This window comes from Microcaecilia unicolor, chromosome 5 (genome assembly GCF_901765095.1).
Source record: "Microcaecilia unicolor chromosome 5, aMicUni1.1, whole genome shotgun sequence".
Lineage (NCBI taxonomy): Eukaryota > Metazoa > Chordata > Amphibia > Gymnophiona > Siphonopidae > Microcaecilia > Microcaecilia unicolor.
The window spans coordinates 58,078,637-58,090,786 of NC_044035.1; the positions used below are offsets into that span (position 1 = coordinate 58,078,637).

The 12,150-nt window shown below is 44.9% G+C and overlaps 2 protein-coding genes across 2 annotated transcripts in view; one reads left to right on the top strand and one right to left on the bottom strand.

Moving 5' to 3' along the window:
- The window catches only part of ALDH18A1 (aldehyde dehydrogenase 18 family member A1), a 948,333-nt gene that overhangs the window by 415,080 nt on the left and 521,103 nt on the right, over positions 1-12,150 (top strand). The gene's annotated exons all lie outside the window — the stretch shown is intronic.
- Positions 1-12,150, bottom strand: part of DNMBP (dynamin binding protein) — a 226,898-nt gene that overhangs the window by 191,873 nt on the left and 22,875 nt on the right. The window lies entirely within an intron of this gene.

Here is a 12,150-nt window from a genome sequence, read left to right on the forward strand (position 1 = left end):
GCAACGTTAGTTAAATGAATATTCATCGAACTAATTGTAGACTAAATTACAACATCCAAAAGATCGTCAGTTCAAATCCTGGAATGCTCATACTGGGTGAAAAGTGAGTGGCATAGTGGTTAAGGTGGTGGACTTTGGTCCTGGGGAACTGAGGAACTGAGTTCGATTCCCACTTCAGGCACAGGCAGCTCCTTGTGACTCCGGGCAAGTCACTTAACCCTCCATTGCCCCATGTAAGCCGCATTGAGCCTGCCATGAGTGGGAAAGCGCGGGGTACAAATGTAACAACAACATGGAATGTTGCTACTATTGGAGATTCTACATGGAATGTTGCTACTATTGCAGATTCTACATGGAATGTTGCTATTCCACTAGCAACATTCCATGTAGAAGCCTGCGCGGCCACATTGATGATCTGCAAGGGCCAGGCACAGGCAGCTCCTTGTGACTCTGGGCAAGTCACTTAACCCTCCATTGCCCCATGTAAGCCACATTAAGCCTGCCATGAGTGGGAAAGCGCGGGGTACAAATGTAACAACAACATGGAATGTTGCTACTATTGGAAATTCTACATGGAATGTTGCTACTATTGCAGATTCTACATGGAATGTTGCTATTCCACTAGCAACATTCCATGTAGAAGGCTGCGCAGGCTTCTGTTTCTGTGAGTCTGACGTCCTGCACGTACGTGCAGGATGTCAGGCTCACAGAAGCAGAAGCCTGCGCGGCCACATTGATGATCTGCAAGGGCCAGGCACAGGCAGCTCCTTGTAACTCTGGGCAAGTCACTTAACCCTCCATTGCCCCATGTAAGCCGCACTGAGCCTGCCACGAGTGGGAAAGTGCGGGGTACAAATGTAACAAAAAAAAAAGTCTGAATTGATAAACCCTGGAATTGAACAGGATGACATGGTGCGTTTCAGGTTTATTTATTTATTTGTGACATTTATATCCCACATTATCCCAAACAAATTTGAGCTCAATGTTGCTTACAATAAACAGTATAGGACACATAACAAAGAATAATGCATACGGAAGTAATTTGTTGTAAGAATCCAATTTTACAATACAGTAACATAAACATACTGGGTTAGCTATGGATGTTTAACATTTAGAAAATCAGTTCAGTAAATCCAGACTGCCCCAATTGGACTGACCGGTCACTTGTCTTTTAGATTGTAAGCTGTTTGAGCAGGGACTGTCCCTCTGTGTTAAATTGTACAGCGCTGCGTAACCCTAGTAGCGCTTTAGAAATGTTAAGTAGTAGTAGTAGTATTATGAATGAGAAATTGTACAAGAAGCAAAGAGAAGGTTAATGGTAAATAGAGCAATAATCAATTCAGGTAATAATTCATTGAGTTATGGTTGTTCTTTCTGAGGGTTTGTTTGAATAGGAACGATTTGAGGATTTTGCAGAATCTAGTATATTCCTGTATATTTCTTATCTTGGGTGGTAAGGAGTTCCAACATTTGGTTCCTAGGTAAGTTGGGAATCACAGGTCGTATCCTCCTTCTCCCACTGACATGCCTCAGGAACCAGTTTAGTCTATAAATTCTCTGCTGCATCCACATATACTTTAAATGTAGAAATGAATTTACAAAAGACTTAAGGTTTTTAACACAACACTAAACGCAGACATACAGACGAGTGGCATAAACCTAACAGCTTGTGTCACATTCTGCACAACACCCAGCAATCAACAATGACCAGCGAGGGGTCCTGAAAGCTAATGTAACTGAGACAGTGGAAACCTAGAAGATACTTCACTTCGGGGACCTTTTACTAAACTGTGTTAAGTGCGAACGCACGCTTAACACAGGAAAAAAAGCCTACTACAAAATGTGTTAAAGCGTTTTCTGGTTGTTTGCATCTTAGTGCACACTAATTGTGTGCTATTTGTTTTTTAAACATATTTTTGGGAGGGGCCATGGAGGCATTATCCAGCTAGCATGATCCACTTAGCGCACGCTAACCGGATAATGCGGACTTAAAGCTGGAGTACTTAGCGCCTCCTAAATAGGAAGCAATAAGTGGTCCTGCATTATTTTTTTTGCAAGTCCTGCAAACTAATGGAAAAATTAGAGCAAGACCTGCAAAAAAAAAAAATCCTCAATATACTGCAGTGGTAAATCTGGGCTTAGCACACAGGAAAGTACCACATTAGCACACACTAAGGCCCCTTAGTTTAAATGGATTCATTTTTAGAATCCCACAGAAACTCTCTTCGCTATCACCAGGGCTTTGTTTTTCCAGGGATTACTGAGTACAGGCATATTTTCCATTGCCTGCTAAAATTGTCCCATAGTCCCCTGCATTAATGAACAGCCCAGGCTGTGCACACCCCAAATGCACACACAGAACATATTCCCCCTCCCCCCCCCCCCCCCCCCCCAAGGAGAAGCAATGTCTTAGCCAACCCTCACAGGTGCATGGGAGAATGAGGACATGCATGCTGCAGCCAGCATATAACAGCTCAGCACGTGCAAGATGTGGAATCCATGGGCTATAGCTACGTGGGGCCACGGGGGCCTAGGACCCCCCAAATTTGCTCTGGGCCCCTGGTTTGACTGGCGGGGGTCCCCAACTGCCGCCAGCTGAAGCCTTTGTCTAGCAGTGGTCTCCAGTGCCACCACATTGCCTGTCCTGTTCTCTCTTCCCCTCACGTCTGGCACGCTTCTTAACTCAGTTTCACTAAAAGGAGTGTGCCGGACGTGAGGGACAGAGAGAGCAGGGCAGGCAATGTGGCAGTGGCGCGGCACCAGAGACCAGTGCTGGATGAAGGCTTCAGCTGGCAGGGGTTGGGGACCTAGATGTACAGCGGCGGCAGTGGGTGGGGAACGGCAGGGCGGCGGGAAGGGGCGGCAGTGGGGTGGCAGACCAAAATGTGCCCCCCCACACACCTTGGGCTCTGGCTCCCTCCCACCTCAAGGTCTGACTACTTCCCTGGTCCAGACAATAGAAAAAAAACATATGAAAAGATACTTTCCCCCCATTGAAACTATTTTAATTTAATAAGACCGAAATGAGGACGAGCCCACTATACTAATACTAGGATCAGTTCCTTGGTGCTTATTTTTGTGTTTCATTTTAACTCTGTGACCTCCTCGTCTATCCCCTGGTTTTGAGATTCCTTGCTGGAATCCAGAGCTGGACCTAAAATTGGGTGCTTTTCTGGGGGTGTGTCTGCATATGAGTTTCAGCGCTAAAGGAAAGTCTTATTCCCTCTGCTATATAAGTACCATAAGGTCCATTAAGCCCAGCATTCTGTTTCCAACAGTGGCCAATCTAGGTCACAAGTACCTGGCAAGATCCCAAAATAGTACAATACATTTTATGCTGCTTATCTTAGAAATAAGCAGTGGATTTTCCCCAAGTCCATTTTAATAAAGGTTTAAGGACTTTTCTTATAGGAAGCTATCCAAACCTTCTTTAAGCCCCGCTAAGCTAATAATAAAGAGTTTGGGCCTAATATACTAGTGTTTCAACTCATCTAAACAAACTGCACTGGCTTCCCATAGCAGAAAGACTCGGGTTCAAAGCTGCTTGTTTAGTTTTTCAAATCTTACAGGGCTTCACCTCTGAACTGCTAAGACCGCTTCACTATGTCTGTTCCAGTCTAACAGACTGAAACAACAACTGATGCTACCATCACCATTTCAAAAGACAATTCGAAATCAAAATATGGAACTCTCTACCTATTCCCATCAGAACAGAAAACAGCTACCTCAACTTCAGGAAGAGGCTAAAAACCTTTCTCTTCCCAAAGACTGCTTCATAATAATCCATCATGACTTCTGCTTCCTAGTATTATCTATTATCCTTTCCTTTAATGTTTTAAGGTTCATGCATTACATCAATGGTCTCTAATATTTCTCACTAGTAGAAAAGGCCCGTTTCAGACACAAATGAAACGGGCGCTAGCAAGGTTTTCCTCGGAGGGTGCATGTTTGAGAGAGTGTGTGTGAGAGTGACTGTGTGAGAGAGAGAGTGAATTTGCGAGTGTGTGTGTGTGACAGACTGAGTGAGACTGTGTGCGAGTGTGTGTCTGTGTGAGAGAGAGTGTGTGTGTGGCTGCCCCCCCTCCCAACTAGTTCCAGTGTCCCTCCCCCCCCTTCGTCCGTGTTCCAGGGTCATTGTCCCCTCCCTCTGTTCCTCCAAGTTCCAGGGTCATCCCCCCGTTTTTGTTGTTTTTTTTTTTTTAGTTTTAGTACAGGTGGTGCATTCCCCCTCCTCTCCTTTCGCCTCCTCCTCCGAATTCCAGAGCCCCTTCCCCCCCCAGTTCCAGACCCCCCTCCCTCCATCCGAATTCCAGACCCCCCCTCCGAGTTCCAGAGCCCACCCTTCCGCTCTCTGAGTTCCAGACCCCACCCTCCCAGCCTCCTTCCCTCCGATTTCCAGACCCCCTCCCTCCGATTTCTAGACCCCCCCCCCGGTAGTTCCTGACCCCTGGACCCCCCTGCCGCGACCCTCTCGAGCCCCCCTTCCCGCCACCAACCGTCCCCCGCCGCCATGTACCTGTGCTGGCGGGGGACCCCAACCCCCACCAGCCGAAGTCCTGTTGTTGGCCGCACAGCGTGGAGCCGTGGACAAATGATTAAGTTTGAATCAGTTTGTGTTCGTGTGTCCGACGTCATACACACACACACAAACAGATTCCAACTTGATCATGTCATTTGTCCACACCGAGAATCACGGCATAATGGGTCCAGTGACGTCAGCTGGGGCTTCGGAGCCCAGCAAAGAAAGTTACGGACACAGGCAGGCTCGTAGAACGTTGGTGGTGAGAATTATATATATATATATAGATACCTCACACCAACACTATCTGCTTTTGTCTCACCTAGAATGTAAATCGCACTGAACCCTGGAAAGGGGATATTAGCGGTATACAAGAATTGAATTGAATTAATATACAAAAGATTTATGCTTCTAATTGAGCGCCTACATTTAAACTCAAAATGTTTACTAAATTCTTAAATGTGAGAACATAAAAAGTGGGCAGTAATAGGGGCTGATTTAGGGCACGGAAAAGACGTTAGAAGTTTCACACTAAGTTTTAGGATCAGGTTTATAAATTAGGCTCAAATCTAGGCAAATGAACGGCAGGCCTAAATTTATAAGCGTTATTAAGCACCTAAATTAAGAAGAATTTTCAGCTGATAATTTAGGCTGCTAGTTTGGCTGAAAACAGGGCACAAATTTAGGAGCCCAGCTTTTTTTGAATACTGGGCTCTCTATTTTTTGCATAATATAGCATCAATCAAATCCTGCATTTCAGTACTAAGGTGTTGCTCTAATCCGTGCTCCACACTGCATTATTAATTCCTTCCCAACACCAACGATGAAAGGACTCATTAAGGGCAAACCTCCCCTCCACTGTAGGTGGAAAAGGTCAGCCCATGTGAGCACCAGTGGGTCAGTAACAGGACATTAATTGTTCAAACATGCCAAAGAAGCTGAAAGATTTGTCTGTCTCCATCCTTGTAAACAAGTCACAGAAATGCATGAGAACAGCAGAGACTCTACAGCTCTTTCTGCTGACAGAGTCCATTTCTATATCACGTCACAATCATTCAAGGGAACAACACATAACGTCTGATCTGCATCAGCCCTTGGAAGGAATACTCAGACTGGCAGTTCTCTATCAATTACTCATACTCAGTGTTCAAGAAAAGACACATATCTTTGCAGGTCAGGGCTTAGCAAGATCTTCAGATCCTATGTGAGTCTCCTTTCATCACTCCACAAGGCCAGATCATTATTCTGTACCATCAACCTTGACTGGGCAAAGTTTTGGTGAACAAAAACATGAGAAGAACAATAAACAAGGCTCTAGAGGGCAACCAAAACTGTTTTCTCCTTGATCAAAACTGAATCTGTGGCTGAAATTTGCTGCTCAGTTTTGGTCTAAAACAAAAGTGGCCTGGTCCCTAAATGGGCACAGCCTCCCCCAACCCCAAACAGAAAGAGCCTATACCCCTCTACCTGGAGCTCGACCCCCCCCCCCCCCCCCCGGGGCCTAACACATCTTTGGTGATCTAGTGGCTAATCAAGGCAGGAGCAATCCCCAGTCGCTTCTGCCCATGTCAAAATGGCTGCCAAGACTGCCGCAGGAGAACTCAGCAGCCATTTTGGAGAATGAAGCCAATATGGGTAGGAGTGCACTTACACTGCCTCTACAGATGGTAAATGTTAGGGCTTGTATTCTATAATAGAAGATAGACACTTACGTTCCATTATAAATAGAGGTGCCCAGGTACAGACTTCCCCAGAATACTTTCTCTTCATTAACAATCTTCCTAGGCTATGCACCTCCTAACTGAAAAAATACCCAGAGGCCAAGTGAAAAGGATAGGCTAAATCCAAATGCATGGCCCTGAGGTGCCCCTTACACCAATATCTACATAGTCTCAGGAAACAACATATCTGATCTGATCCACCACTCTCTAATCAGAAGCTCAGGTGGGCCAGAAAAGAGCTAATTTACTCTTCAAAAACATAATTCACACTACAAAAATTAAAAAGGAAGGAGAAATTAGGTCCTGCCTGCTAATTTGCTTTCACCAAGGGATCCACCTTGAACTCCTTCTAGAAAATCCTGGCCACCGATGGGTCCTCCCCTGGAGGCAACTCCACTGTGGAAGGAAAGGCTTCTTCCTCACCCTTATAGTCCTCTGCCTCCAAATCGTCTAAATCACCCAGGGACTCCAACTCCATGCCCAAAGCCATCTCCTGATCTTCCCAGGAAACTCTGGGTCTTTTGGAGCCAGAAATAGACCCCAGGGAATGCTCTGAAGCCAAAAGAAGCTGAGAAGATGACTGCCTGAGCAAGTAAGCATTGTACATTGCTAAAACAAATTCCGGAGGGAATCACCCCTCAGGGAGCCCTCCCTGTACTCCTGCAGGCTCAACTGATGCCTGGGCCTGCTGCAAGACTCGCATCACGGAATGGGCCAAATCGACTTGCTTTCCCAAAATGTTGGCGCTGCCTGCCAAATTCGGCCCCGCTTTGCTGCTCGTTCCTGGGTCTGGAGAATACCCCCTTCTGGGGGGGGGGAACAACCAAGCCCCACACACCCGCGTTCTTGGCAACCGCCTGAAGGCCAGACCCTGACGCGGTGCAAATTTTACAGACTCCAGTGGCAGTAAATCCCTGCCACTGACAAACGACATACCTACGGACCTTCTCTGCCATATCTGCGCTGAATGACCAGCCGCAGCTCAAAGCTCAAGGGGGAAACAGCCACCCTAAAGCAGAACAGGGAGAAAAACTGCAAGCACTGCTGTACTGGTCATTTTTTTTTTAAACGCCTGCTGCACTGCCTCTGTTCCGAAGCTCTTTTTTTTCGAAATGAAAGCATGGCTGTTCTCCATAGCTCTATAACACCCTTCCCACAAAGGGGTGGAGACCAGCCTGCAATACACTACTCTTAGAGCTTTTACAGCGCCCAGGGAAAGCTCGGAGAGAGAGATGGGAGAAGGAACCCGGCCACCTTACACCCCCAAGGTACCAGAAACCCCCGCGGGCCTCAGCCTCTACCAGCAATTAATCCCAGCAGTGCACAGAGAAAGAAGAGAACAAGAGATTTAATTCTTTTTTTTTTACACAGAAATGTAAAGAAAGAACGCGACTGAAGGGCTCACATCTTTCCCCTGCTGGAGACTGAGAATACCGAGACTTGCTAGGGCTGAACTGGGCTCTTGTTGGCTCTCTCAAGAAACATTGTTCTCAGTATCCACTTACTGGAAGGCGCGCACACAACCCATCAGTTCTGCTGGGCCGGTCCGGAGGGACACTAAGGAAAAACAATTTTCTATCAAATATTCTTTTTGTCCTTGACAAATCTCCCAAAGTAAGCTCTAGTTAGATGGTAAGAAGGGGAAAGGATGGAAGATGAGGACCAAAGCAACTGTGAATGCCAGGACCATTTGAATCAGATGAAAGGAGGAGAATTAAAACCGAAACACCTGCAGAAGGTTGGATCAAAGCAAGTAAAGACCAGAGAAATCAGACAGAGCTAAGCAGTGAAACCCTATCCATTTCTAGAACTTAAAATCTGCTCGCCAGCCTTAATCAATTCAAAACAAAATGTAGGCGAGTAGAGAGAACCACAGTACCCAGACTTCAGCTGATCTGCCTGTGCAGATTTCTGGAAACTAATAGAAATATAAGTTACTAGGAGGACCTGGACGGACTTGATAGTTACAGAATGAATTCGGAATCAGAACACCACCTGGTATTTAAATCCACCAGCAGGCAGCACAGACTCAGGCTTGAGGGAGCCACTGTTTTTTTCTGTGCCTATTTAATACAAGTGTAATTAGGTTATCAGGGCTGGTCCAACCATTAGGCAACTAGGCAAATGCCTAGGGCATCAGCTTCCGAGGGGCATCAAAAGGCAGATGCCATCAAAGTAAAATAGTAAGTGCTGACAGCCAAACAAACAGCCTTAAGTGCCTACTTTTAGCTGTAAAATCGAGTGTAATATTTAAAGCCATGGGGTCCAATATTCAGAAAATGCTGTGCTCTTAAATGTATGCTCCTCAGTTAGCCTCTTAAATTTGTGCCATATTTTCAGCTAAAAATTCATCTTAATTTAGGAGCGTAAAAGCTGTGCTCATAAATTTCAGTCTCCTAAGCTCCTAATTTCTTTTCCCCGTGCTAAATCCGCCTCCGTTGCAACCTAAATTTAAGAGCTTTGTGAAATTTTGAATACAAATTTATGCACTCATCTCTAGTAAATTTTCGAAGAGGTCAATTTATGAGTATAACTTTCAAAGCTGGGAGCAAAAATCTTTTGACTAATCAAGCCCATGATGTCCAATTTCAAAGAATGATTGTAGGAGACCATGATTTTAGAGTTCAGTTAACAAAACCTTGAGGAGTCCATAGGTTAGGGACCTGATTATTAAATGGGGGGGGGGGGGGGGGGAGGGGAGCCTAAAGCTGAAGGTTCACCTAGGACATCCAGTATGTTAACAGTGATAACACTGCCTCCCTTCCTCCTTGTGCCTTTGGAACTTCTCATGCAGTCTAGATGTCACGGTGCTGTCACAAAGGTAATCACCCTATGTGTCCATATTTATACAGTGCTTCTGAACCAGGGCAAATGTAGGTCTTCTCCAACAACAGATGTTTCATAAAGGAAACTTAGTAGTTTTAGTACTAGTGATAGGATAATTAAAAAAAAAACACGTGTCCCATATATTGGTACACTCTCTGTGAATGTGCATTGTGCAATGACTATATAGCTTCAATTCCCTGCATTTCTCTCACTTACATGTGATTAGAATTCACCACAAATCAATCAGCGACTCCCCCACCTCAGCAATACTAGCAAAGAAAGCTAACGAGTTATTACTAGCCAGGCAGTTCTTTTTCGAAACATGAACCACCTCAGTTTTCTGGATTTCAAAATCCAGTTGTATCCTCAGAGTCAGTTGGCTCGGCGTGGCAGCCACAGGCTTGTTGCAACATGCACTGAGAAAGAAGAATGCTGGAAGAATGTGTAAAGCCGGCACAAGCAGAGGCAAACGTGCAACATGTTGATTTCAATGTTCAACATCACCCATTTTGCATGAACCAAATCAGACAATCACTCTAATGGAGTCCTTATCCCTGACCATTCTGACAATGGTCCCATACCCCCCATAACAATGTAGACTTAGGGGGTCATTTACTAAGGTACACTACCGTTTTTAGCTGGCACTAAACACATGAGGTTTAATAAGTACGAGCTAAAAACGTTAGCACAGCTTAGTGAGGTATTGTAGCAGATTTTCTGGTAACTAAGCAAATTCTAAATCTGCCACTGTGGCTGGGGCAATAGGACACACTTGTGTTTCTGCCATGTACAGAATACTACCCAAAACCCTTTCATCTTTTATCTTTCACTCCAGGGCTGGTGCTAGGCACTCTGGCATTCCCCTGGAAGCTATCAGTCGGTCCCCCCCCCCCCATCCCACCCCCATTCCAGTATCCCCTTTCTCGCTTCTCCCTCCCCCATTTTCCAAGCCGATTATTTCTTCCACTTCTCCTACGCCCCCTATCCTTGTTCTGGCATCTCCTCTCTTTGAACCCTTACCCCACCCCTGTCTGGCATCTCCCTCACCTACACAGTCTAACTTAAAAATGTCTTTTTTTTTCTAAGCAGAGAGTTTCCTTCGTGGGAGCGATTCAAGCATGCTGCCTTCGGCCTCCTCGGCACTCTCCCTCTGCTGCCACAGTCTGCCCCACAATTGACGCAACTTCCTGATTCTGCCTGGGCAGACCACGGCAGAAGAGAGAGCTTGCTGAGGAGGCCGAAAGCAGCATGTTTGAATGGCTCCCATGCCGGAACCCCTGTGTTTAGAAAACCGGACAGGTGAGGGAGATGCCAGATGGGGGTAGAGAGAAGTGGAAGATATGCCAGCCCAGCAAATGTTGGACCCTCCTTGCCATGCATACCCTGCTTACCGCATTCCACCAGTCTTGTTTCACTCTACCTGCAGCAGTTCCACGCGAACTAACAAAATCAAAGTACTCGCTCTGAGGCTACAGAAACACCTCTACAGCATAAGCACAATACAGAAACAACAGCCTGTCCATACACCCACGCATGAGAAAACAGAAGCAACTCTTCTGCCTATGAACACCAGTCATTCATTCACTGGGATTTATTAACCACCTCTGTGAAGCAGTTCACTCCAGGCAATGTACATCAGGCATTGCTTGACATAAAACTTACAAATTTGGTTAACAGCATAACAATAAAATGAGAAAAATGTAAGCATAAATAGAGTCTATGAGGTAAACTTGGAAATGGCAAATTGAATCCTGGTAATAGAACTAACATGATACAGTGTCGGAAATATAAACATTTGGTAGCAGTGTGAAATAATCAGATAATAACAGAGATAAAAATCAGCAAAATAGAAAAGATTTCATAACAGGCAACATGGAAGAACGTTCATATTACACAGATATGATATTCACGATGTCAACAAAATAGACTCGTGGTCAAAATTATAGATACACCAGATACTTCATAAAAACTAAGTTTTTTAAAAATACATTTTGAGGGGCATTTTCAATATGATGCTCAAAACATCCCAAATTCAAGAGATGACTATAGCAATTTTTAAAACAGAAAAACGTTGTTTTTATTTGGAAAAGGGTCATTTGCTAGACGTTGTTGTACTCAGCGCGCCTATCTTTTTGGCCCATTTTTGAAAACAAAACGTTCAAGTGAAAAACGCACAAAATCAAGCCATTGGGATGTATGGGGGCAGCATTCTTAGTAGACTGGTCACACAGACATCCCAGCAGAGCTGTGAGGCACCTTAGGGGGCACTGCAGTGGACTTCACATAAAAGCTCCAGGTACACATTTCACCACTTCCCCCTTATCTTGTATGATGAACCTTCCAAAGCCCACTGTACCCAACTGTCCACCACTACAATAGCCCTTATGCCTGCAAGTGTCACCTATATGTAGATATAGTAGATTTTGGAGGGTTCACACTTTCCACCACAAGCATAACAGAATGGGATACAGATCTGGGTCCCCCTTTCTACCGTACACTGCTCCGACCACTAGGCTACTCCAGAGACCTGCTTCCTGCTCTAATAGGACTGGCCATAACATCTGAAGTTGTCAAAGAAGCTGATATGTACTGTTTCATTCACATCGTTGGGGGGCGAGAGGGGGGTCATGACTTAATCCTTCCAGTGGTCATCTGGTCATTTAGGACACCTTTTTCGGACATAGTCGTGATAAAAACAGGTCTAGACCAAAATGTCTAAATTGTAGCCAAGGACGTTTTTGTTTTGTTCCATCATGGCAGAAAAACGCCCAAATCCCACCCTCAAAATACCCCCTTGTGATTTGGGCGCACTGCCGACAAACTGCATGGCAAAACGCTTAAAAAATGGGTTTCAAAAATAGCAATTTGCACATTTTTGCAAGCAAAATATCCAAATGTCACTTTGTGCTGCTTTTGAATGTTTTTCTGTTCTCAAAAGCGAGCCCCTAAACCCCCAAAAAACACACACACAAAAAAAAGCCAACAACAAAATAATTTTACAGAAAGACTGGAATATACATTTATAACATAGAATAACTAATTACAAAAATAGTAAAGAAATGTTGTTGTATATTACATTTTTTA